General features: G+C 42.0%; 1 long non-coding RNA gene across 3 annotated transcripts in view; it reads right to left on the bottom strand.

Moving 5' to 3' along the window:
* The window catches only part of LOC112985039 (uncharacterized), a 311,688-nt gene that overhangs the window by 216,114 nt on the left and 67,598 nt on the right, over positions 1–27,976 (bottom strand). For 2 of the 3 annotated variants that reach the window (XR_010388853.1, XR_010388854.1), the window contains exon 2: positions 2,932–3,055. This is a non-coding gene — a long non-coding RNA (uncharacterized LOC112985039). Of the gene's footprint in view, positions 1–2,931; positions 3,056–4,259; positions 4,480–27,976 lie in introns of those variants that run through there. The other variant, XR_003259651.2, reaches the window with a different exon arrangement.

Below are 27,976 nucleotides of genomic sequence, written 5' to 3'. Positions count from 1 at the left end.
GACGTTGCTAATGGCCTCCGGTTTTTTTCTCTATAGAAAGTGTGAGGTGTTAACTTTTCTCCCAGAGTGATGAGTTCCACTACACAGAATTTACATATTTGTTCATTTGAGCATGGTTCAGCAACATTTCACAAAGCTGTTCAGACTGTCTTGTCATGTCCTTTCACTGAACAGACCGAAAGGTCACTTCTGTAGGCCCCAGAGAACCCCTTCTGCCTCAAGAACATGATATGTTTTCTGATGAAATAATTCGAATGCCAAACATGACCCAAAAAATTATCTGAGAAGCAGCACGTGCAATTCTATATTCAAATTCTATATTCTGCTTCTGTTACTACCCAAAGCGGTGCAGTCAGCTATGAGTAGGGATGATCCCACTGCACTCCCCATTTTTCTCTCACTCGAAAAAGAACTTGCATCTCAGACTTTTCTGTCTACCCATCCGGGAAATCGCGCAGCAAAAGAGACCCTCTTCTAGCCCCTGTACCCATTAGATGTACATAGGGCTAAGGTGGATCAAGACAACGAGAGAACAGCACTGGACAATCTTGACTTGTATCCTGCTGCTCTGAGAAAAGCAAATTATTATGTACACTGAGACGACTGAATGTTCAGCTAATGCAAATCAGTATAATTCCCCCCACTCTCAAGGAGCTGTGATGATTTTTTTTGAAGTTGAACGCAAGTTTCAAAGCCAGTTAGTGAAAAACACACAACCATCTTTAACAGCTATTGTTGCATATTGTCTAATATTTGCCCAGATATCATCTAACAGATACGACACAAGAAAAATGCTCACTTTTTCAAGCAAGCACAGCATAGCAGCCTTATTTAATAGCACCAGATATGCACCTATACTGCTAGCCCCATCAAGATAAGTAGTGCCATGTGTCCTGCATCTGTTGATGCCGAGAGACTTGGTTAGCACAGCTTATTGCATATGATGTCTAATGCCACGATACTTAATAAAACCCACAGAGAAATAACAAAATTGAAACCAGACAGAGTAAGACATTAATACAGTGCATTTTAATCAAAGTGAGAGATATAATTATTATCTGCATACAACTAGAAAAGCTGAAAGGTTCTAATGGGGAAAAATAAAATAATCTGCTCTAAATCAGGAAGAGAGAGCTTTAGGACAATGTCGGCCTCTTAAACCCTATAACAATTTTGGGCCTTAAACTGAGATGGGAATTGATTAAACTCAAGCATATTTTGTCACAGACAAATCCTTGAATCAAAATATCATTAAAGAAATAGTAATTGAAAACAATTTCTGCTGCCACATGTCATAAAGGAAACAAGAAGTTATTTTACAGTTCCTGAATTAGATGACAGGAACGAGATTAGTGCCGTTCTATTGCAGGATTAAGAAAACAACTGTATTCCTTATTTTAGGAATCCTGAACCCTGGTTCATGTACTTACATCCCAGTGGGGGAAACTGAGGCTTGGCAACATCCCTTGACTGCATTCCCATAGTGCCCAGGAAGTCCAGCCCTCTGAACCAGGACCCAGGTGAGAGAAAACTGAAAGATATCCTCTGCCTCAGAAAGGCTACACTCTAAGGAGATGCCAGTATCTCACAGGTCTGCTCATCACAATTTTAACAATTCTTAGCAAGTTCTTGGGGGCTGACAATGCGCCAGGTGCTATAACAAAGTTGTATCAAAGCAACGCCTTCCCTTTATCTTCAGGATAGTATTTTAGCTGCTTGGCATCACTACAGCTGAGCTGAGCTGTCTTTTGCCTCTTCTTCCTCCCTTGCAGTGCTTCTCCCAGCACTACACGCTTAAGGTCTGGATCCATGAGGGCGTTTTATTCCCAAGTCACCTAACGCAATCTGCCTAAACTAGCTTACAAAAAGCAGTGAGAACAGTGCTGGCTATGATTTGCTTTCCTCAAAGATTTACATATCTAGCTCTAGTCAGCCAAACCTTGAAATCCCCTTGTGTAGATTAAGTCCATTTTTTCAAATTCGTAAAAGAATATTTTTTGCTTAAATATAGCTTGAGGAGAAGAAAATGCTGCCCACCTCCCCCAGGCACACATATATGCAGTACATGAGTAGCTACAATACTGACTGAAAGAAGAGGACTCAGTATCAATACCCTACTCCTGCAGGTGATAGGGAAAAACAGAATCTCTATTTCACAAGTAATTGTTGGATGGCTGATCTCCTTGATGGAGGAAAAAGAAAACACAAAAAACCAACCCTCCCACAGCAATTTGCATGGGTTTAGTGACAGCCAATGCACAGATATCCAACTCAGCTCTGGAAACATGCAAATGCTGAAGCTTAGTATCCAGTGGGTTTGTGCGCCATGTACAGTGGTGGGTGCAGGGGACGTGCTGACAGGCACCCAGACATTACTGTTTTACCTGAGGAAATACCTCAGGTACCTCCACCCTCCCTCTCATGTGAATGTAGCCTTTGTGCAATCTAAAGGAGAAGTATTTTTCAGTCCTGGTTTAGTACTTCTGTTGAACTTGGAGGAAGAATTACATTTCATCTAGCAAAGACCTGCTGAAACACAGCGTAGGTAGGAGCAGCTTCAAAGAGACATCAAAAGTTACATTACTACAGCAACAATCTAGATTTCCAGTTTGTGTGATACTTCATGAAGAGAGTAATAAAAACACACAGCCTTGTAAGTAAGATACATGACTCAGGTTTGATTCCCAGACTGCCCTTTGTGACTTAGACCTTCTATGCCTCATTTCCTCACATGTAAAAATAAGGATAAGCCTCTCCTTCATGTGTTTTGCCCATCTTGCCCAAGTAAACAAGCTAGGATTTTTGGGGCGTTTTTTAATCACGCTGGCAAGAAAGCTTGTAAACGCACAGGTACCTGTACTGAAGTTTCCGGAAGCAGGATGTATGAGGAGGAGGAAAGGAGTCTGAGCATGTAAGAGTGAAGTGACTCACCTTAGCGCTGACAGCAGGCCAGCTAGGAACACAGTGCAGATCCCCAGGTGTTAGGTCAAGAGCTCTGTCTAACACTCCACAACTGCCTTTTTAAGGATCTTCTTTTAGGATTCCTGGTGCTTTTCTAAAACAAAATAATAATAATAAAATGAAGATGTTATCAAATTTCAAAAATTTCTTCCTAGGTTTCCTTATAGAGAGCATTCATAAGAAAAACCTACATTAAGATAACATGACAGCTGGTGAGACTGACCTGTACAAGCACAGCTACTGTTCTTTCCTTTTGCCAGCATCACTGGATTTTCCTCTCACTTTCTTAGCAATTAGCTATGCATACCCATTTTATTATCATTTGGGAAGTAGTCAGTGTAGTCTACCTTATGTACCAAACACTTAAACGAGTGTCTTCACTCTGAAGGATTTACTACTGAAAGACAGAGATGGCTGGGGGAGAAATACTGTTAAGCAATCCAGAGATAAACACATAATATATGCAGATAAAGTTCCTACCAGAAACAATATTGCTTTAGTTACACATTATATCATAGCACATTAGGAATTACGTTAGGCATAACACATAGCTAGGTGCAGTTGCAGAACATAGCCATATTGTTGACATACTGGGATGATCCCGATCACTCATATGAATACTCTCTCCAACGCTGAATACAACCCCAGTGACCTCCCCCATCAATGCTACTTGTGCTGCTGCTGTTCCATTGCTCAGACGAACAATTCTTGAACAGATTTGGGAAGGCAAAGCTGGGAAGCAGGAGCACAGCTGGGAGCGGAGAGGAGCTGTGACTGTTCCACAGTGGGCTCCCTTGCACAAAACGGTGGAATGCCATCCATCCCCGTTGTAGTATGCCGTTTCATACCAGCTGAGGATCAGAATCAGCAGCTACCATATGATATGAGATCCAGATTTCTTTAGTACCTGAAGAATTTGCCACGACCCGAATGACCTCAAGGAAAAACCGACGGCACTTCCATGTGAGTGAACCCTTGCAGGTTATTCCCTTCTCAAGACGCAAGGGATCACAGCCCTCCATAACTGATAAAACAGCCCTTCAGCACCATCTTTTGAACTGCTTTTCCCTGGCTACCAAAAGAAAGTAATCTCTTTGAAAAGAGCAAGGTTGTGAAGCAGGACTTCTCTTTCCCTCCCCCTTCTAAATACTCAAAGACTCCTGACTTACAGGAGATCAGACCTTACTGCTCAGTCTTTTCCCACCTCATTCACCTGACAACCTCCTCCACAACAGACATCTTATCAGACGTGACTGATTGCTGTAATCTGTACTCTGGGCAGCCATTAAGCAAATTACCTGAATCATTGCAAGGATTAGTCTCATTAACACATGATTAGCATCAAATTAAAATAACGAGTGTTTAACTTCTGATGTCTTCCAGTTGTTTGAACAGCTTGATCAGCCACACCAGGCTGGCAGGGAGGTGGTGGGTGTCAAAGAGTCAGTGAGAAAAAAATAAAAATAAATAAAAAGGTAGGCTGCAGCGCACCAGAGACCGCAGCTCGCTTACAGAACAAAGCACAGTCGCTCTCAGAGCGAGCTCTGCGGAAAGTTCCCCCTCCGAAGAGCAGAGGCAAGTGGCCAACCCTGAACCCACCCCCTGCTTAACATGACACTGCCTGTGCTCCCGCGGAGCAAGACTTCACACGCTAATGGTGGCGTCACCTGCCTCTCCACCCACAGCTCTGCTTTCAGAGGGCATTTACCGGGATGGCTAGACATATTAAACAGCAGGGGAGCCAGTGCCTGTGATTTCAACAGAGCCGCTGAAAAGGACAGGCTGTAGCGAGTTGGTACATTCATTCTTGGTTACTTCCTAGCTGCTAATTTGTGTTGGATTTTTAAACCAAGTAAAACCAAAGACCCAACGTTCAGCAAAGCCTGTAGCTTCCCTGCAACAGCCATCATGCTTCATGACAGCTACAGACCATTTCCTAGGCACGATCCAAGATCTCCTCTAGTTGCTGTTACAGCAGTTTGTCGCACAGCACCCTTCAACACGAACGGCAGAGGAGGGAGGATGCCCCCCCCCCGCCCCGTCACCCCACGCGCCTGATGAGACCGAGCAGCCTCTGGCTCTAACCGGGAATTCAGCTTAGCTCCGGTAGCCACCTGCTCTCAGTCTGTGCCCTGCTACTCATGGGCAAGGCAGCTCTCCAAAGCTCAGATCACCTCCTTCAGGGACTGGTGTAAGCTTTAAAAGCATACACTGCTGTTATTCGGAGTAGTGCTGTGAAGCCCCTGAACATATGCCCCCTCCCTGGCAGCTTATTTTCACTCCTTCCTGCCTTGTAAGGCCTTGCTATAACTGGATTAGGTTCCTACAGTAGCATAGCTTTCTGTGCCCCTCTGTAACTCCATAGAGTTGCAAGTGCTCTCAACTGAGAGGCTTTTTTACCAAAAAAAAAAAAACAAAAACAAAAAACAAACAAAAAACCCGCTGCAACTCCATTAGAGTTTGTGTTCAAAATAGTAATGAAGCTTGAAAATAAATTCCCCAGTGTCACCACTTACTGTACATTCATTCAATTCACAGAGCATTTTGCTGCAAATTAACCAGCGACGTTTTGGAGGCAACAAACCCGAAAGCTCTGCTTTAGGTGTCCACCATACACAGTCCGGCTCCTAGCGGAAACGTACAGCTGTGACTAGCGACTGGTTCTTCAGGCACATTTGAACAACACGTGAGGGGAGAACACTCAGTCCAAGGGCTTGGACCAAGTGAAGTCCTAAGCAGAGCTGAATCCTTGACTGCATACAGTGTCAAGGGAGGAGCCTCAGCACCAACTGCTCTCATCTACTGATCTGCCCCCACTGCACTAAATTGCTAACATAGGTAGAATTGAATTAAACACTGCCTTGCTTAATTACAGCCTGTTTACATTATGGTCAAAAATGAACTTGTAAAAGAAAAACAAAAAAAAAAAACCCAAAACCAAACCCACTTCATCTGCAACAAAGAACTATGTGAGCAACTGAAGTCAGCTTTTTCTGTCTGCGGAGGCAGAACAGACTGCCATTTTTTGCTGTTTGTTCATTCTCTTCAATTGCTCAAGCAACCAATCTGCCCGGACACATTTCAGTCGCTTGATTAGTTACGAAGCAGCTTGCTCCAACTCTCCTAGCAGTAGCTCCACCCTCGCAGAGCCCACCAGCCTGGGTGCAACCACAAGCAGCAAAGAGCTTTAAGAATCCATTCCCCTTCCCTGCCATTTGATATGCGCTGTGAAAATCATGCTTCACTGCTTGATAGTTTCAAGGTAACGTGCAAGATTCCCCAAGAAGTACACTTCTCATGTAACAATTTTACATTAGCAAGTCTTGGTAACATATAGAATGCTTCTCTTACGTATTTAGTGTTTATCATATCAGTGCTAAATCGCCTGATTCAAATGATTTTACCTGTCTACAAACATGTATGCAAATACAGAGAAAATACAGCGAACAATATGGGCTTTCTCTAGCGGTTAAAAATCAGTTGGAAACTTAGCTATCCTCATCAGTCATTTTAGGACAGACAAGAGGTCCAGGGCTAAGGGCTGTATACTTACTGTATTATTAAGTTTGCAAACACTGTAAATCCCTTTTCTGCCTACAATCACCTTCTGTGTAGGCTGGTTGCTACTCTTCTGTCCTACACAGGGTGACCGAATCCTTATGTTCAACGTTACCGCTGTCAGTGCGGAGGGCTTCCTACTGCGACCCCACAAGGTCCTCACGTCCTCCCCTATTCAACATAGAGGAACAATTTCCTATAGCACACGGTCACACAGGAGAAAGCTGATCCCTGTTGCTCTCCATCCCGTGCACACAGCCCTCAGTATTCAACAAAAACAACTTGGTCTAATTTTAGTGGTGTTGAGGCTCATCACCAGAAGGTGCTAACGAGATTTTAAACAGCAATTAGTTATCATGCATTAGCTTCCCTGCTAAGGAGTATGGAAGTGCCCCCCACCCTGCTCAGCTAAGCGAGGGAACTGCTTTTGCCTTCCTTGGGCAATGACAGTGGTGACATCAACTTGCCCGTGTAGTATCTACCCTGGGGCAGGACAGTACTAAAACCTTTCTCCGGAAGACCTATGCTCGTTAGGGTTTTCTGAACTGGTAGAACTGCCAGTGCAGATAGGGTTACATCTCAGGTTTTTCTTGGTGCAGTTCCTTTCCCGTAGAAAACCATTAAAGCATTACTGCCAAAAGCACTTCTGTTCTGAGGTACAGAATGTTATCTCTTTACTCAGTTTAGCCTTACCAGTATAGTTTTATGGACTTACCATGTAGGCTGTAAATCCAACTGTTCTAATTCAAGACAAAACCTCTGATCTACTCTGCAAACTCGCTGTACAATACAAGGAGAAAACGAAGCACTTCCATTTAATTGCTTATTTTGACAGCACATGTCCAAACTTTCAGATTTTCACCAATGCCAGCTCACACACTGTCAGGCGAAGCTAAACTGTGCAATCCATGGGTATATTGGCAGGGGAGAATTTGCTCAGGCAAATCCTATTGATGAGCAAGAAACACACGATTAAGCCTATGCTGACTTCAGGATTCAAATGAGTATTTACTGTCCTATGAAGGAAGTATTCACTGTATTCATCGTGGTCAACACCTGTGTTCCAGCTCAGTAACTACTGATGCCAACTTCAAAGGAAATCAGCAGTTACTTGTGATTTATGTCAGTGGGTCTGCTCATGAGTTAGACTGACTAAGGTTGAATAAGGCCCATGGATTTAACAAGACTTTTTTTTTTTTTTTTACCCAAGATTTTTCTTGTTGCTTTCTCTGAGGGGAAGAGGAAAATGGGGCTTGTATATATTTTCAATAAACCTATGCTCTATGTCAGTAATGTCCTGTCCATACAATTTGGCAGGTCAGAAGAGTAAATAATTTATGAAAATTTTCAGCATTAAGATATGTTTTGAGCACTTTGGAACAAAAGCTTCCCTGTTCTGAGGATGTTCTCCAAGCTTACTTATATTTTTGAGTCATCTCCAACACTAATCAAGGCAATGCCAAAATCACATCACCATGAATAATCCTGGGAAGCATTCTGCTTCAAAACCTCCTCTTTGTTGAGTTGGTAACTTCTTGCCTGACCACCTCTTGTTCTGGGTTTATGCCCACCGTAAATGACTTGCCCTTCTCTCACTGCAGCTGGTGTGTTGTTGTGACTGGAGCAAAGTCTCTCCAAAGTCTCAGCCCTTTCTAATTCTGTTCCCTGCCCATCTGCTCCAGCTTATTTGATTTTGCACATGGATTTAAGAAGATTCCTGCTGCCTCCGATTCTCCTGCATGTCTGTAGAGCTGAAATCAAAACCTTGCCTTTCCTTGCCTTAAAAAAAATACCATTGACTTCTCCAGACATTCTGGGCTGCTTCTAGTTCAGTCCATGCAGCATGTCAATGAGAGACTGGAATTCTCCTCCTCGTACATCTTCCCCCTACCTCTGAAGGTGGTGCGAGATCTGAATATGCAGGCACTGCAGGATCTGGACCTAAATCTACATGCAAAGAAACATTTCTCTCTCAACGAAGGAATTGACAGAACATGTGCAGCAGCCAATGTTTAAGCCTCAACATCTTGGTTATTTATTCTTTGAAATGCCACAAACCATAAGTACATATTATAGACAAATCACTTGTCAAAGCTCTTTCTTAATTTAATTAAAGCCATTTTTTATTCATAGAAGTGCAAAGAAGCAACTTAAACAGATAACATTTTTCACACTTGCATAAAATGAAAATAGCCAAACTGAATTTTGGCAAAGTGTATAACAACAAAAGATCCAAGCAAAGACTATATATGTGCCAACTTTCATCTCTGCTAAGACATTAGTAATGAGCTAGAGACACAAAGTCTCCTAGTTGAATTTCCTATGGACTCTTGGCCACTCAGGTACAAGGAACACACCAGTGACAGCTAGGCTGCGGCCTGGTTGTCCCCTCCAACGGCCACACTGGAGTTCCTTGGTGTTACTCCACAACGTGATTTCCTGGGGATCAGTGTAAAACAGCAGGCATCAAAACGCTTCTTGTGAGAAAACGCTGTGCTTCAAAAGCACCCCTCTTTTTTCCAGTGTGCTTGTATCATTTTACTTTGGCAAAAGCACATGTGAAGCTGTGGGCTACACATATTCTTAAACCATTTCCGTTACTTCACAGCTGGTCAGCTGAGCATTTACCTTGTCACAGTGGCCACGTGGTCCCTGAAATGTAGAACTACACTTAATAGGATCACGTACGTCCCAGTGCCTTTTATTCACTCAGCCGCCTACTGCACACTGACATGAGATGACGACAAGATTACACAAGCTCAGCAACAACCTGCTGGGGACTACTTCCTCTGGTAAGAAAGGTACTGCTCTCCCCATGTTACTAGGAAGACTGTACATGGCCTACCTAGTTATTCTACATTAATGATTCATTGGCAAGCAGGTCCTGGAATAGTTACTAAAAGCACCATTCTGCAAAGATTTTAAGAACTAACTCACTGGCTGAACAAAGATGAACAAGATCATCAGAGAGTTAAGTGCTGATTCAGAAAGAATCAGCAGCTGACAGAAAGAAAAGACATTGTGCATAGGTTTGTGACTTCTGTGTTAGAAAAATCAGTTGTCAAGGCTTATACATAATCAGCAGGAAAGCCCTCAGTTAGACAGCATACAGACTGGTTAGGTAGCCTGCAAATGTCCTGCAGATACTTTTTCAATATGGCCTTTGTCAAAGATTCTTCAAAAAAAAGCCTGAAGTCTGCCTCCTTCGAAGTGTTCAGCCCCACTCCAAGACAGAGAAGGTCCAAAAATACTTGAACAGTAAACACGATGGTGATGGGAGCAATGTAAACAATCATACTGACAGTCCCTTGCATGTATGCAGTATGTATGTATGCAGATTATAGCTGGTGTCTCAAACCTCAACTCACAGTGATGTCTCATAAGGAGGAAAGAACTGCTGAAAACCCTGGTGAGACTATGGCCTTGTCCTGAAGAAATACCTTAAAGCTGAGCAAAGGTGGTTTAGGATCACTAACACCCAGATATAGGGCTTTGCTCTAAGTCAAGCTCCCAGAGACTGACCAGGAGGAAAAGGGAGAGAAGAACTCCCTTTCATCCAAATAAACCTATAAATACAATTATTGTCAATATAAAAATGGAACGACTGAAGTAAGTCTAGGGACAATGTAAGGGGATTCTGCAGAGCAGGTCACAGACACCACCCAACAATACAGTTTTTTTCAAATCAGCATGAATAATTTCATGCCAAGTTGCCAGCCGTCACTACTGTCCAGAGTAAAAACCTTCCTCTAATTATGTTTTTTTATTTCCACCTGCTATAGTAAATAGGAAATCATTTATCAGTTTACCTTCAAAGTTTAAGTTTGCCATTGTGCAATCCCTTACAGCGTTTGGAGATTTCATGATTTAAGCGATACATTCAGACTCCATCTGCTGCATATTATTGACCATATTATGTAAACTACGTTTTAGCAATTCACACTCGCTTGATTCTGCAGTACCTGTGGGTGCCAAACATATGTTTCGTATTCTACTTGCCTCTCCTGGGCCATATGCAATCCACTCAAACCAGCAGCTTTCTTCTATATGAAGCTTGCTGGTTGGTGGGCTTTTTTAACATATAAATCATATCAGCTATGCCAAATGCCAGGAATATCAACTAATCTGTGCAGAAGACTTTGTGGTAATAAATCAGCTGATCTGACTTACCCCATGTAAGACCAGAAGGGATATACAAGTTTGGCAACAGGGTGGGTTACTGCTTTAAGAGGCCCCCCCGCCCCTTACACCAGGCATAAGGTTTTCAGAGGATGAGCTTCCCTGAAGCAGTAAGGCAACCTTTACAGGTAAAATGTCTCAGCAAGGCTGCACAAGCAATCATCTCACACCTGCGCTCTCAGCTTGCCAGGCTGTCCTGCATCCCTTGACCCCGCACTATAAAAAAGCCAAACTGAAAAGTCAGCATGTCAAAAAGCCAAGAGGACTTTAAGAATCTGGTGTTTAGGACTGAGATACTGCTCTGTTGCTAGGCAAAACGTAACACTTTTTTCTCATCTTTTTGGAGAAGCCTCTGCTCTCTTGTTGAGGGGCAGAGCTAAATTTCATATTGTCACTAGTGCAAAATTAGAGTGACAGCATACAGACCTGCTTCTTATTCCAAGGCATGTCTCCAGCCTGTTCTCTTTTGGAAATAGCATCATGTACTTGCACAAAGTACTTCACAAGGAGGAGGGAAAAAAAAAAAAAAAAAAAGAAAAAACAAAACCATCACCCCACTACTGCAGTAGTATTATGTCAGGGCAGCGGGTGCTTTTGATTTTTACAGTTGCACTGGAGCAAAGAACAAAAAGAGGGCAACTTCAGCAGATTTCTGTGTGCAAAACGAACAGCTTTAAACAAACAAAAAAATGAGTCCAGTCCATTCAGAGGGGAAGGAAACAGCTGTCTAGAAGCCCATCAATTTGTTGATCTTCCACTCATATATCTGTCACTTTTAGGAGTGCTGAACATACATTGGGATGTGTTGCTCTTTTGTTCAAAACTCTTGAGATCTATTTTATTGCATCAAGAGGGAGTTCAAATGCTTGAATAGATCAACAGGAATTTCCCAATAATGCCAAAGCCTGAGAAAACATCTCTCTCTCTCTCTCTCTCTCTCCCTCTCTCTCTCTCTCTCTCCCCCCATACTTTGCAAAAGGCAGCACAGCATTGCCATTCATACCAGAAAATAGAAAATGTCCTGCAAAGAATTTCAAATTGACATCACCCTCCAAAATAGATCATCTACATTTATGGTAGAAATAAATCATTAGCTTTGTTCGTACTACTGGCAACATGCTTTAAACAGGGCTGCTTAAGTTATAAAGGACAATCGGGATTCATTGCTCTTCAGGCTTTAGATGCGAGCAAGGGATGCGCATCATGAGAAGTTGATTTCACAGATGTCGTTTGTTTGTTTACAGGAAAATACCACAGTGGCAGACTTGCGATTTGTCTCCACTCATCCTTACAAAGCCTTGATTCTCAGAAAGCTCCTTTTCCCAACCAGAAATACCAGGAATGCACCTTCGCACCATCTACCCAGGCCATTTTTCTACACAGGAGTTGCTTGCTCAGAAACCCAAAGGGCAAAACATTTATTTGTTGTGGGAATGAATGCAGAACAGCAGAATGATTCCATTCAACGCACCCTCTTTCCCTTGCCACAAAATGCCTGCAGGCCAGTGTCTCTCTCCTCCATCTTCTTTTGGAAAAAAACAACATTATTGAATGGGCAGCTTAGTGACTCCCTGGGACTACCTGCTGCAGCTCTTGCTTTCCATTCAAGGTGTAAGAAATGGACATTTCAAGACAGGCAAAGTCATGACATTACACCAAGGGATGGTGTTACTTAAGATTGATATTTGGGCAGAAACAACTTGATTTTCAAAAAGGTGCCCCATTAGCCTCTCTGCCTGATGAGTTCATCACTTTCAGAGGAGTCAGATCATCTTCCCAAAGGCTGCCCCATGCTGTTAAATCATACTATCTTAACAAAGGGTAAGAGCGTGAGATGCACTGCAGGATGGGTGACCACCCAAAAGCACGCTTCTGAATCACCGTTCTACCCACTTGCTTCCTGCTTGCTTCAAAGCAGTAGCAATTTATTGCTAGCCTATATTAAGCAAATTATGACATCCCAGAAGTCTAGCTCATCTGTGCTAAAATATAAACAGAAATAACAATACTGCCTTCCTGAGTAAGACTCTATTTCTCACTTATTTCTGTTTACCCAGGCCTAAGGTGCAGGGAGTCACCTAAGAAAAAAACAACTTTGGTGTATTGTGCAGTTCAAGTAACAATCTCGATAATTAAACAGATAACTCAGTCTAAGTATTTGCAGTTTCCTAAAATGGCGTTTGTTTGGGATGCATCTGGATCTCAATAACCATTACCTTCTGCTGCCTACAGGTAGAGATAATTATCCACAAGTAAACGATTACCTATGCCATAAATTACCTACAAAAATTTGGGCTGGGATTTTGCCAATCACCATTCCAATTAATTAACCAAAATTGACTAGCTGGCATTAGACCAAATATTTCCTCATCAGTATTCAATGGCAGTGCCTACAGGCTGAAGACCAAAAAAAAGAGAGAATAAAAAAAGTGGGGAGTGGGGGGGGTGAGAGAAAAAGAGAGAAAGAGAGAGAACACTGCAAGAAAGGTTAGAAAAGATTAAAGGAAGAGAGAGACGAGGAGAAACTGTTTCTAAGTGCACATGGTGGGCAATGGCTATTCTTTTGTTTTTTGCACGTGATGTAACACGAGTTACATATGAGTATGGCTCTGGATAGATCACCAACAGTGCACACAAAGCCATTTCCATCAAGGAATGGGGTCACTGCCACCAGCAGGAACTGGAAAGCTTAGAGTCTTTGCATTTTTCTCCGTATCCAAGCATGAGGCAGACCTCCAAAGGCTGCTATGGTTGAGCAAGGGACATAGTCACATTTGTATTACAACAGCAAAAAAGTAAACTCCTGATTTTTCAGCTCCTGCATTTTGAGGCAGCTAGTCCGAGATGCTCGAAAAGCCTTTCATTTTCAACAGTTGAGGTGATAGAAAAAATCTACACCCCTGAAAACAAGGCTTTAAATACCCAGAGCATTGCACATCTGTAGAATGACAATTGAAAAAACATGTGCTCAGTTTTTATGACTGTAAGCACTGAAAATTAAACAAATCCCTGACATTCTCAGCTGAACGATCACTACATCCTGCTACATGCAGAGACTTTTTAAGGTGCTAGTGTGTTCTATGGACATTTGTAATGGCAAAATTGTCATTATGAGTAGTGAAACTAACAGGCACCACCTTTGGCTCAGTGCCACATGGATGCCCAACAAATGCATTAGAGAGAAATGCACAGGCAGAGGAACCATCAATCAAAGCACACACAAATTAATGTAAAGATTCCCAGTGAACACAATGAGTCTTGTATCAGGACTCATTAAATGCACTCTGATGTACAAGTGGTTCTGTAAATATAACAGACACAAAGAGTATCGTACATTCTAGTGTGAGCTAAACTAGATCAAATATATGTCTCTGTGCAACCACTTATTTACTCATCACTTTCTGTGATACTACTCTTGATGTAAAATTGAAAGGAAAACATTACCTATGACAGTAGCCGGACATAGTTTGTGTATGTTGGCGAAAAATTATTCCCTTTCCTACAGAAGCCAACGAGATAATCAAAAAGCCAAAGACAACTTCCTAATATAGGTGACTGAAGAGCTGACAAATAGAGGCACTCTGCTAGACATCATACTTACAGGATCATGCAAGAAGGGAGCAGGGCTAAAAGCAGGATCACAACCCTGGACTTCAGGAGAGCAGCTTCGGCATGTTCAGGGATCTGCTTGGAAAAAACCCCACGAGCTACAACCCTAGAGAAAAGAGGGGTCCAAGAGAGCTGGTTGACATACAAGGAGCACCTCTCCCAAGCTAAAGCATGGGCCATCCCAACAAGCAGGAAATCAAGCAAAGGGGGCAAGATGCCTGCACGGATGAACAAAGAGCTCCTGACTAAGCTCAAAGACAAAGAGCAAGTGTACAAGAGGTGGAAGCAGGGACAGACGACCCAGGAAGACTACAGAAACACTGTCCAAGCATAGAGGGATGGGATTAGCAAGGCTAAAGACCATCTGGAGTTGAATCTGGCAAGAGATGTAAAGGGCAACAAGAAAAGCTCCTAGAAGTACCTAAGCAACAAAAGGAAAGCTAGTGAAAACGTGGGCCTGCTGTTAAATGGAGCATGGGCCATAGTGACAAGAACACAGAAGAGACTTGGTACTTGGTGCTTTCTTGCCATAAAATTGGCCTTCAGGAATCCCCAGTCCCTGAGACCAGAGGGGAAGTCTGGAGCAAGGATGACTTACCTTAAAGGAGGAGGATCAGGTTAGGGAACATTTAAACAAACTGGACAAAGTCCACGAGATCTGACGGGAGGTATCCACGAGTGCTGCGCGAGCTGGCTGATATCATTGCAAGGCCACTCTTAATCATCTTTGAAAGGTCCTAGCCATCAGGAGAGGCTCCCGAGTTCGGACTAGTCCTGGGTTTGGACTAGACAATCCCCGGAGGTCCCTTCCAACCCCAGCTATTCTGTGATTCTGTTCATGTGCTTAGGTGCTGGCCACTTAGAATAAAGTGTGTACGAGGCAAAGACAGAAGGCCTCCAGTTACAAAAGAAAGAGAACTGGGTAGGTAGAGAGCTTCTCAACTCCTGTGCTTCCATGTCTTCATTTTAAAATTAGGGGTCTGACATTCCTGCTTTTAAAGCTACAGGGAATTTTAAGTGAGTCTTGGATTTTCTGTGAAGAGTATCAACTTTTTGCTAACATAGGACTCTCATCTATACGCTTAGTGCTAGGACTTCTGAATGAACACTGTCAAAGGCTATATGCTCCAGAGCAGAAGCACATACATATTCAGAGAGGACACTCTCCTTCAGAGAGAAACCCAAGTGTTTTCTGAATGTCTGTAACTTGTGACTGGGATTTTTTTTTTTTTTTTTTTTTTAACCTTGGGGAAGGAAAAAGGGGCAGAAAGAGACAATAAAATGAGAAGAAATCAAGCTAACACAGCACTAGAGTGCAGGCAGTCCAGAAGCACTGTCTGGCAGAAAGAATCCTTTAAGAATACAGAATTTAAGTCAGATTTCTGTGAGATATTTCTTCTCTACTCAGGACACCTATCCTCCTCTGACATAAATAGCAATGTGCATTTAGTTGAAATGGGACTGAAATATTTATCTGGTAGTGATTTTTAGTACTAGTTTGTGAAATAGGCAAGGCACCTCATGCACTATAGGAAAGATATAAAGCTGTACGTGTTGACAAAAACAGTGATTAGCAGTCATTATAGACTGTTCCAGAGAACTCGTCAGGGAACTTATTTCAAACCAAACAATCTGCAAAGAAAATCACTAATAAGGATAATCTAGTGCCTTCCACTTCACCTCAAAAATTGTTGTAAAGACGCTTTTCTAGTGTCACCTCCAGTTATTGATTTATTAAAAAGCAACACGATATTTCACTGCATAAAGTAAGATTTTTATTTATTTATGCAGGCTTGTCAGTGTTGATAAAATGCCGTGGATGCTAGATATTACTTGCATTCCATATAATTAAGTGCAAGGCTAGACCTGTGTGCAAGTACTGAACAGAATTCTGATCCTGACTGTGGAGAAGGGGATAAAAGGGGAGGTGCTCCCAAGCGCAGCAGATCCCTGACTCGCTGCTAGTAACTGGGAATGGCCCCACATGTTCCCAGAGCTTCGCAATATATTCCAGGTCAGTCCCAGAGCGAGCCAGACAAGAAAATGAGCTAGGGGTGCTGACACAACTGTGCGGGCTGCGAGAAAGCATCCAGCAAAGCTGATGGTGCTAACTTAACACACCATTCCTCAAAACCCCCTACCACCAACTATTTGCCAAGGTCAAAAAGCCAACACAACGGGTAGAGAGAGTGCTACATCTTTCCGCTAAACTCACTGAGATATTACTCAGGCCTCAAAGAGCCAGATGTGTGTGCAAAACATTTCCAAACTAGTTGTATACAGGGCATAGCTCCACATCAACGTCAAAGGCATAGATATCTGGAAAACCTCTGCTGAATTTTGAACAGTATTTATATGCCTGTTACAATGAAGACATCATTCCTGTTTCTCCTAGGGTTATTCTCATCACAAGTTCATTCAAATATTTGTTAATGAACAGTAAATCTTTAGACTACTTAGAATCGCTCTCTTTAATAATCTACTGTGTGCACTTCATCAGCATTATTCAAAACTCAAACTCATTTATGAAAAAAATCCACATTAGTCTGAAAGAAAAATGTATTCAACTTTTGCAAAGGTTTTGGCAATACAACACAGGTTCAGACCATCTGAAACATTTAGGACCATAAGCAAAGCCAGATTTTAAAAACAGCTTCATTCTAGAGTCTAAAATGAAGACCCCAGATTTCTCAAAGCACTCTGAACTAACATTAAAATGTGGGCTCTTTAGCTAGGCACCTGAAGTGACAAATGGATGCTGGATACCAAACGCTTTTGAGGTACATGGAAGTGGCATGAGTGGTTTTGAGGTGGTATGGAGCAGGGAAGCCTGAAAGCAGCTTAAACTCTCACAGATTTTGCTTGGGAAGGTGTCCAGAGACAAAATGATTTTCCACAGGATTACAGCATGCATATACCTCAAAACCCTCTTGGCCAGTTAAAGACTTAATTCTCCTCTGCATGCGCTTTCTGCTGCCACTTCTGCTTGGGTAAGGCTTTGTAGAATTTCACGTCCGGGCCATGTTTCAAACTCACTTGGCTTTAGAGCTGTTCCTGTCTAGGCACAGTATTGAGACAGATCAGGCACTTTTTGAAGACAAGAGAGTAGATTACAACAGGACAGATGACGTGTGAGAAAGAAATCAGAGCAAATATATATATCTTCCAGATTCTGGAAGAATGCACTGAAGAAGGGCATAAAAACATCTGTATTTACCATGAACCAATGTGACACCGCTGAAATGTTCACATTCAGAACTATGGGTACTATCTTCTATCAGTGCTGAGGTTAGCCCATGTTGCTAACTTGGTATTTGCTTGCCAGTGATACAGACAATGATTTTTTTTTCATGACAATGATATGGATTAATCCAAATTTCAAAGTCTGGCAGAAACATGCAGCCACTGATGAGATTAGTTTTGTAAGAAAATGAAACAGAAAAAGCATTTTCCTGAAGGTCAGAGTGCTCTGCTGCAATCTTTTTGGAACAGAAGGTCTGGATTTTGCAGTTCAAAATTATTTTGTTACAATTTCTTTTCTTACAAAAAAAACAAAATCAAAGCAAGATGTTTTTATCAGTTGGAACGATACTATTTTTTCCAAAATTGCAGTTACAGAGAACTTGGAAACTGTAGTTTTTTCTACTTTAGTCTAAACTTGACAATCACCAAAGTCCCCCTGTTGATCCACCATGTTCCTGGTGCACGAGAACAAACAGCCTGGTTCCCATCCTGCACTGTCACTGAGCTCAGTGGCCACACACCCCTTGCTTAGTCAGGCCCAACAGTCAAAGCACCTCCCTCTCCTTGGAGGGGAGCTCATTGTGGTTCCTGGCCACAGCAAAACTTGCTTTGCTCAACCTGAGATTTTTGCATTGGCACAATACATATTGTCATCTGCTGCCATTAAGAACAGACACAGAGAGGAAAAACTGGAACACACAGAGGAGGAGGGTACGAACAACACAAAGCACTGAAAAGGGATTTAGGAAATCTGAATTCATTTTCTAGTTCTGTTGCAGTGTCTTTGAAGTAAATTGCAAAGCTTACTGGGAAGACCAAGACCAAAATCTAAAAAGCATTTCAGGATGCAGGGTGTTTTTGTTTTAGAATTCCTCAGGGCCTGCCTACCTTCCAAAGCCAGATCTCACTTGTGCTGTGCCTCAGGAGATTTCCATTCCCCTAAACTCTGCCTTTTCAGATCCAAAAGTGTGGCCTGCAGATCCTGCCCCTTGGTGCATAGAGTGAATAACAGGGCCAGCTGTGATATGGCTCAGGATCTCCTAATGTTAGAGTTCATAATGTGCTTGCACAAAAGAGGGGACAAAAAATCTGCCCATCCACAGCACCATATTATATCTGTATTATATCATATTGAAAATTATGTTACACAGACTACTCTGAGTTTTACTCTATAGTCTTTTATGTTCTTCAGCTTTTTTTTAAACTAGTTGTTGCTTAGACTTCCTCTGAGAAGAAATAAAACCTAAAATAATAAAAAAAAGCTACAGCTGACGGCCCTGCCTTGAGAAACCCCTGTTTTAAGGCTCTGAAACTGTAAATGTACCAGACTGGTTGGGTGGAGTCTGACTGAAGCCAAAGGGGGATGTGTCCTGATGCAGTACGATTACACATATTCCAGTGCCTCGCTGGGACCCACCTCAGCATTTTGCTAACTTTTTTTATGTATTCTCAAGGTCATTTCTTGTTTATTTAATCATCTATTGTGTTTGCAGTCTGATGGTCTCTTAATCCCCAGGCTGGTTTCTTAACTTTAAATTAGTTTCCAGTAAAGCAGTGCTTGAACCTCACAGGAAAAAAAGCATTGTTTTTAACACACTTGTAACTAATGCTGCCGGTCCTTGGGGAGGTTCAAAGGACCTCAAAGGCAATAGTTCTCTGCCCAGGAGCAAAGAAGCCATTACAGCTTGTACTAGAAGATTTAATAGGTGTCATAATTTATCATGTAAACTGAAAAGTGTTTCTTAATTAAGTGCGTACGTTAATGAATTTTTTAATTTGATCCCTGTAAGTACCTTGCTATACTAATTGCAATATTCTACACATTAGTCATCCGCTGTTGCCCTTGGCTATTTTCTACCCTGAGAGGGAGAGATAGAGCTTTTCAGTTAAAGTTCATTTAACTCTTTCCACCCAACAAATTAAATTTCCTGTTATTCACGCTGGAGAGTGACAGCTGCATTTCAGTCCTGCAGCACTGGAAGGACAGCATTCTGCATACACATCAGCTTGGGTCCTAGCGTGGTCTCCCATCTGGGGGGGGGGGGGGGAAATGAGAGAGAAATGAGGAAGATGACACATGATCCATCCATAGGGGAAAACCACCACCCTGTATTGCAGAAAATGAGGAGTTTGCTCCTGGCACTGGGGAGGGGCAGGCCAGAGAAAGGCCACGAGCAATGGGCACTTCTTAGCATGATTTCAAATACAGCACACAGGGTTCCTTTCATTGCCTTTCTCACAAACAGCTCTGAATTTGACATCAGTTTCCCAGCCCACAGATTGTTCCAGGTTTCAAAGTGTGTTTGGGTGAAGTCTCAGTTGTTTTGATGTTTTTCACTCACACCCAAAACACAAGAGAGATCATAGAGGGAGGGGAAGTTGCCACTGAATATCCGGCAGCCCAGTGGTCCAGGCACTCCTTTGGAACAGGAGAGAAAAAGGTTAAGTTCCCCATCTCAATTTCTATGGGACTATTGGTTATCTTGCCCCTCCTCTCGGAATTCGATCCAGAAAATCTGTTTGGGACTCAGTGTATCGGTCCTAAGCACACTCCCTCTACAGAGTTTCTATTTCAGTTAAATAATGCTTTTTTTTTTTTTTTTTTTTTTTTTTACTTCCCTCTCCAGCCACAACAGAACTTGTCTTCCACTAGTAAATAAATCTCTGATCGGCTTAATTGACAGGCAACAAAGCAAAAAATCTAAGGAAAGCTGAATATGGTCCTTCCTACCCAAACGCTCACTAGTGGTACCGTAGGAAGACTTTATGGAAAAGACTAAGGGTGTGTCTCTGAGCCATTCTGCGCAGTACCACTGCCAACAAACCAGCAGAATTTGCCAATGTGAATTCAACTCTCAGGTACCACCATTTTAACATCAAGTCATTCAGTGTACAGCAAGTTGACTAAGAAGGAGCTAAGGCTGTACTGGTCAACAGCAGCACGCCTCCTCAGCCAGAATACAGAAAAGTGATGAGAAGAGGGGAGAGAGAGAGAGAAGGAAAAGCTTCTGAAGGTAAGCATGTTGCATGCCTACTTCGCAAAACCAACCAGCACAGTGATCTATTTTCCAGTTTGTGTAGACAAACTGTCAAGATACAAAGTACCATTTTTCAAAAACTCCAGAGATAGCATTTTCCATGATATTGAGACAGTTGACAACACAGACAAGCACCTCTGAAAATTTCAGAGTAGCTAATTTTCAGTACCTGAATAGCTTGAGTGGTTTTCAAAGCCTATCACACATTATAGACTACAAACCCCTTTTTCTTCCACAGGCATAATCATCATCCTGTTGTTCATCTGTTGAAATGTCCTAACCTGCGTGAGGATAGTTTGCAAATACAGTAAAGGCAAAGCTCCCAGTCTCAATACTAAGACAAGACAAAGCAAAAGGGGTATGCCCGTGAGCAGACACAAAGTTGGTGCACGTGAAGCCACACAACTTCCTTGTCAGCCAAGTTCTTGACATTCTAATTTGTTCCTGCTTCTTCTGGAGTTTGAATAAAGAAATGCACAATTTAGGCTCAACAACTTTCAAAGGGAGAGTTTCACATCTTAATTCTGTCCTGTCTGCCAAAAAAGGAGTCATGGGCAGATAATGCATATCCTCCCATTCTCAGTATTCATTTCTATGGCACTGATTAATAACAGCAAGTCATCTGTTGGAATGTGTCAGTCCTCGCAGTGCGCATCTCCAATATGATTAAAAGGAACACAAGGCACTCGCTACATGCCTCTCAGCTTGCAGGCCACATAGATATTTGCAATGAAATCTTCAGCATTTATAAACTGGTGATACTCTTCCGAGTTAAGAGATTTGGCCCCTCTGAGGTTCTGCACTACATATGAGAGCGAGCAGCCCTTTTTACTTCCTTCATATGCTATGCTAGTACTTCCCACTGTTACAGCATTGTGACCTCAATTGCATACAGGTCCAATGAACTGAACAACGCAGAGGTACGCAAGACATTATGTGCTTACAAGATATGACCTTTCCTCCATCGATTGACTTAATTAACCTGTGCAATGTAATATTAGCTTATCACGCATCTGAATAAAAACTCACTAATAGTAGCTAAAAAAAACCAACTCAGCTTTGTAAAAGTTGACCTCTGCAGTCAATATGAAGAAGCACCTTAAGAACACAATTGCTCAAATGTCCTCCTGTATTTACAGTAGGCTTCCACAGAGTTTTGAGACAAACAGCTTCTCAAAGCCGAGGAAAATTCAATGCAAATTTGGAGGTTATCTTCATTAGGTCCCTCTAAGAATCCTAATCACAGTCAATTCTGAAGTCTGTTTAGTAACATTTACTATGCTCAGCCCATAAGAATGGCTGATATACCATAAAGCATCTTCCCCATTCCATCCAATTTTTGTGAACTGACTTGTGTAATACCCTGTTAAGATACCGATAACAACGGGGCAACGTGTGTGTACATGATTTACTTGATGCACAGTTCTTAGCAGGATCATGGCCTAAGCAATATGAATAAATCTGTATTTTACCCTGCTTCCAGAGTCCATCAGGAAGAAAAACACTAAAGAAATCACTGTTTCCTGCCCAATGATCTGTAATTTATACACTTGGTCCTTTAACTGTAGATTATCAAAGTGCCTTAGTGTAAAATTCATAGCACTGACAATGTAATCTTTCAGTTTCTATAATGCATCCCCAATTTGTGCAGTGAAGCATCCCAAGAATAGTGCAAATACTGTCCAGGTGCTTTCCTCACCCACTAGAAACCCAAAGGATTCCAAATTCGAACAGATCCATGTAGGATTGGTCCCAAATGGGCACCATTACAGTGAGACTTCCCTGAACTGAAAACTTACCAGAGCTGATGGCAAGGCCAGCTGTCCACCCGATCTTATTTAGGGTGTTACACTACCCTACAGCTTATCATTCCAGCTGAATGCTTTCTGCTACACCTGCTGTCAGCCTTATACAGTAGCCACACCTGACTTGTTCTATATTAAGATCCAGTAGCTCTAATTACCATCTTAGAATCAAATCTGCCCCTGGTCTCAGGAAGCCTGAACGCTCGGTTACCATGGCATGTTACTCTGTTTTCCCTCCACCACTTCTCCGAGTGTGTTATGGGTTTGCTGTTGCTGGAAGTTCTCCTGACAAGCTTACGCATGCAATTAGTGGATTACATGGAACATGCTTAAATAGCCTAGGAACTTCCTAGGCCAAGGCAGCTTTGTATAGCAGTACTGCATCACTCATTCACTTCCCCACTCACAAGCAGAGCTTGTGAAATTAATAGCAACAGCACAGCATAACACACTTCAAGGAAGTGAGACTCTTTACATGGGTGGCTGTCACCTGCTTTTCAACAAATTTCAAACAGTGTTGCCTACAGCATCCTGCTGTATTAGATAAAATGCATCCTGACACCTTTCTTACTCTATTATGCTTGGCTGCTAAAATCTTGAGATGCAAACCTCCTAATTTTTTTTTTAAAGGGAAAACACTGTCCAGTAATTGCCAGAGGTTAGATCTTGTTGGTTGATAGCAGATCCTCTGCTTGTATCATTCTACAGATGCCATCAAGGGCTGCTGATAGCAACCAGTTCTAAGAAGTGCTTCTCAGGTGTCTTGACACCTGACAGTTATTTCTGATGAGTTAAAGAGGTGAGGGCTGCTACTGATTAGTCCCAGGTCAGATCTCTGGCTAGCGTACACCAACATAGCTCCACATGAGCTAAGCTGGCATCATCTGACCCAGCTCTTATTGTAAAGTGACCTCTTCTAACTTTCAGGCCCCAAACACTCAAGTTCTTAATAATCAAATTACAAATTGCTGTCCTCTATTATAATCAATTATATCTTCAGCTCATCTACATTAATTTAGTTCTGAAAACCTCAACAAAACTAAGAGTAACTTCACCTGGGGGTCAGGCCAAACACGTACACAGAAGAAAATGCTTATTACTGACAAACTAATCTCATTGCTCTAGTTCCGCTGTCTGAATGAAACAAGGATTAGAGGAGGTGTATTTATCTTTCACTGAGTTCTGAAGAGAGCAAAAAAGTAATTTTCACAGACATGCAATAATGCAGTATTGAAACACAGGTAGAGCTATCAAGATATACAGTGAAGACCACACTTATCATATGTTTATGAAGACAGGAGTTGCACATGTTCCACCCCAGTGGGGAATTTGACATGACAGGGCATCAAAGTTCAATAACTTGATCAATCAAGCAACTGTCTTCTCTTCATACTGCTACCTGTGCACCCTTGCTAATGATATTTCCATTATAAATAATTTGTCCTCTTCTGTATGCAAGGTGCTTTCACTGTAATCATCCGCAAAGAGAGGTAGATAAAAAAAAAAAAAAATACACAGAAGCATGAATTCTAGCTTTAACTTAACAGATGCTCCAGGAATAAATTTTTTCCACTCTGCAGCTATCTCTGGAAAAATAGATGGGCTTTGCTCTCAAGTGCCTTGCACTTTTTTCCTTGCATATCTACATCTGTATGAATCCTCATTTTGATCTTGTACCAATTTTCACAGGTGTGAAATCATTACATAAAGTGCAATGCAATAGAAAACCAGGCTCATGATACTTCTCTCTCATCAAGACCATCTGGACCATGTTTTCAGCTGGTGTAAACTAGTATAAAACTGCTGACATCAATGGAAAGATGCCAAATTTACACCAGGTAAGAACTTGGTCCTCTTCTTTCTCTTGTACATTCCTGTTTGATTACTATCTTATTGGAGCACTGATTGAATGTCCAAGATGATGAGAATGAGGCTAATTTACAGAAGTCTTTCCCTCTAGAAAGAAAAACTCAATATTGCTTTTCTCAAGTCTTAAGGGAAAACCTTGGGAAGTCTTCGGGATAGTCTCAAAAGCAAGGACAATGGAGCTGCCCAAGTTTGGACCAAATTCTGGACCGACTACCTTGCCTTTAGCATTGTCATTGTTGCAAGCCTTCTCCACACTGTTGGTTCTGGCTGTATTTACTCTGAGTCTGCAGTGATCTCCAAAGCCCTTCTAGAAATGTAGGAATACTGCCTCCAGGTCAAGCACTAAATGTGTCTGTGGCTTTCCTCTTCATCAGCCTTCTGATAAAATAATCCATGTGTGTGATTCCTTACAATTTGTTCCTGTGTCAGAAGAAAACATCTAGCTGATTCTTTATAGAGCTACAGGGAGATACCCATGTCTTAAGTGAGCTTTTGCAAGTGTGTCTTTGCCAACTTCAGTGCAATCCCTAAAAATTATCTAAATGAAATTATATTTAAAAAAAAAAAAAAGAGGAGCTAGGAAGCACCTTTCTTGCCTGCTGCGTTTACTTTGCCTACTCTCTTAACCTTCTTCTTCCTGACATTCAGTAACAACCAGCACTGGTGGGAGAAATGGTTACTAAGTACCACATAGACAAGTAAAAATCAAAGATTGGACTACATCCTTTCCTGCCATCTCAATACAAGTCAAATTCCAGTACTCATTAATGCATAAAGTCTCACTTTTCTGTAAGTCATTAGCAACTGAAGATATTTGTTAATGGATACAAGCTAACCCTCCTTGTGGATCTCTTCCTTTAATACTTGCTACAAGGCAGGAACTGAAATTCTAGAGACTTGGTCCAGTCATAGCCGGTCCAGAACCATGAATTGTGTCATCTCCTTCCCCCACTGAGGTGGCCTCTTCTTGGCCTCAGGAGATGTCTAAATGAGGCAGATGCCCCTCAACACAGGTAGCACTGTACCCCGAGGCTCTTAGGAAAGCTTTGGCTCTTAGACAAAAAATACATATCCTGAGAACTCCTGGTTACCAAGCAGAAGACAGTAACTTGAAGCTCACTGACATCTGTTCGACCCCCTAGAAACACCCTTTGACAGAAGAAAAAAATAATAATCTAGCTGTAGTGTCTGAAATGGATCTGGAGAACTTTTTATATGCAGTCATTTATTGTATACCCAGCATCCCCACAGAGCAGATGACAGGTGCCCTAGCCACTTTTCCGTCTTGCTGAATGGTATTTAATGCAAAAGACATCTGATCTGCTATTGAAAGCAGCAGTAAGTGGTTTGATCAGAAATGACATCTGAGCCGAACGAGCTAATTAGTTCACAGAATTTCCCCTTTCCCCTCCTCAACAACAACAGTCCATGCATGTTTTCCCCTCAGCTTTAAGTCTCACTATAGGGTGCCATCCTATTGCTGAAACTATAGCCTGACACTTATAAAAAAGATTAAATGCACATGTTGGCAATTCAGCCAAAGCAGGCACATCTGCTGCTGATAAACACTCTGTCAGTTCTTTGTCAGGAGAAATACAATAATACTGACTTAGGGGAAAAAGAAGGAAAAAAAAAAAAAAAAAAGACAAGACAAGCAGCTTCCACCTAGGTGGGAGACTAATAGTAGCAATCTGGGACAGGGGAACCAAGTATTCCTTTGACTCAGCTGCTGAGGCTTTGAAAGTAACAAATTCATTAACAAAGTCTGAAGGCTCTCTTGAATTCATTTCTATTTGCATTACGGTGGCAATTTAAAGTTCCAATATGACTAAGAAGATCATTTTTACTGTTTAAAAAAAAAAACACCACCACATCCAACCTCATAATGGTGTCTGCAGCCCAAAGGGAATCCTGTGTGAGCACAGGGATGACAAAACATCCATCCTCACAGTCCCTCAGGTTGCACACCTGGCAAGATACGTGGCTACAGATCCAGAACAGTCCCTTTAGGCTACCAATCACCGAGCACATCTTAAAGCCGCAATGGATTTGCCATGAATCATCTGGGGAAGTAGCAGGAGCAGAGAGTCTGCGAGCACGCAGGTCCTTCTCAGTTCCAATCTGTTGCTGACTGCAGATCATACAACCACAACAGGTCCAGCCTCACAGCTCCAAACATGCCCTCAGCTAGGCGGAAGCGTGGCTTTCAGTGTCAGGATCTCACTCTGCTGTTTAAGTGAAACCATGGAGACAGGTGAGAAATAAAAAGGGCCTGGTGGACAAAACGGAAGCCTGTATTACATTCATCTGCTTGAACTCAGTTCTCAGGGACAGCAGCAGCAGTGTGCAATTTATCAATTGCTTCATCCAGCCCTTTAAACACTAAAAAGCACTCCTACTGCTATTTCTCCAGGTCTATAGGAAAACACAAATCTTGTGGTGCAGCAGTGACACCATTGGCAAAATCAAAGAAGTGCAGTGGCAACTAGTTTCAGGGAGATTATGTTATTTGTCCCCTGAGAAACAAAGTGGGACGGCTTCAGTGAAAGGACTGAACTAAATAAATATGGCAGTGAAGCACTCCATAGTTTGAACACTGAATGGTAGTACTACTTTCAGATCACAGGTAACAAAATCTCAAATACTTGCGGTCACTGAAAGAACTTTTGCCACTTCTTGCCAGAATCTGTGTCACACAACTATTAACTTTAACCAGAGCCTGGACTGGACCGTAAAAAAAGGCTCTCAAAACCACAGTTTTAAGCCAACTGCTGCTTTGATATTGTGTTTAGGAGACAGACGCTCACCCAGTAGTTGGACAAAGACACTCCTTGACCTATGCATTTAACAAGTGCAAGATATGATCTTCTGTGATAATAGGAACTAGAGGCACATATGTGCACTGTAATTCCCTACCATCACAGGGAGCAAAATGCTCTCTATACTTGGGAAAATAAAGGTGTGACAAGCAGAAGAATAAATGGAATTTATATTTTTTTGCATTGTTTAAATTGTCAGAAGTACATTCTGTCGTAGAGATTGACAAAGGCTGAAGAATTGTCACAGCGTCAAGACCTTTTCAGAGCACATCCAGTGCTGAGTTTGTCTGACTTTTTCCAGAAGAGCCATCAGCCCAGCAAGTGAGCTGCTGAAAGCAGTCAGGCAGGCTCTACAATGACTTTCAAGGACTGCTACACTGTACTGGATTTGAGGGGCTGATCTTCATTATAGCAACAGTCTTAAATAATTAGAACTGATTTATGCAATTTTAATATCCAATATTAAACCATTTAATATGTGATTTATATAACTGCAGGTTTTAATAGGTCTTAAAAGAGACGTTAACTTGAATAGGACAGAAGATATGCACCCTTTCCAGCAAAATAAGAGGAGATTCTGATATGACTTGTTCATGCCGCATTAAAACTTTCAAATAGCAAGGGCAAGAAAGTAGATGGCTCAGAAAAGTCAAGATACGAGAGGGTACGCGTGAATACAAAGGCTACATTAACTACCTTGCAATGCAATTTGCAACTAGAGCTTATCAAAAGTTTCGTGGATATCGCAGTTTCAATGAAATAAATGGGCAGATTTCACATGACCTTTCTGCCACTGTTTTACAGGTAGCAGAGAAGGTGGGCAACAGGCAAATACCCTGGATTTCGGCTCTGAACACTTGGGTTCAGTTCTAAACTGCGCTACATACAGGCTAGG

This window comes from Dromaius novaehollandiae, chromosome 4, assembly GCF_036370855.1.
Source record: "Dromaius novaehollandiae isolate bDroNov1 chromosome 4, bDroNov1.hap1, whole genome shotgun sequence".
NCBI lineage: Eukaryota > Metazoa > Chordata > Aves > Casuariiformes > Dromaiidae > Dromaius > Dromaius novaehollandiae.
The sequence above is the reverse complement of the archived record's forward strand: the minus strand, read 5'-3'. Positions and strand labels throughout refer to the sequence as shown.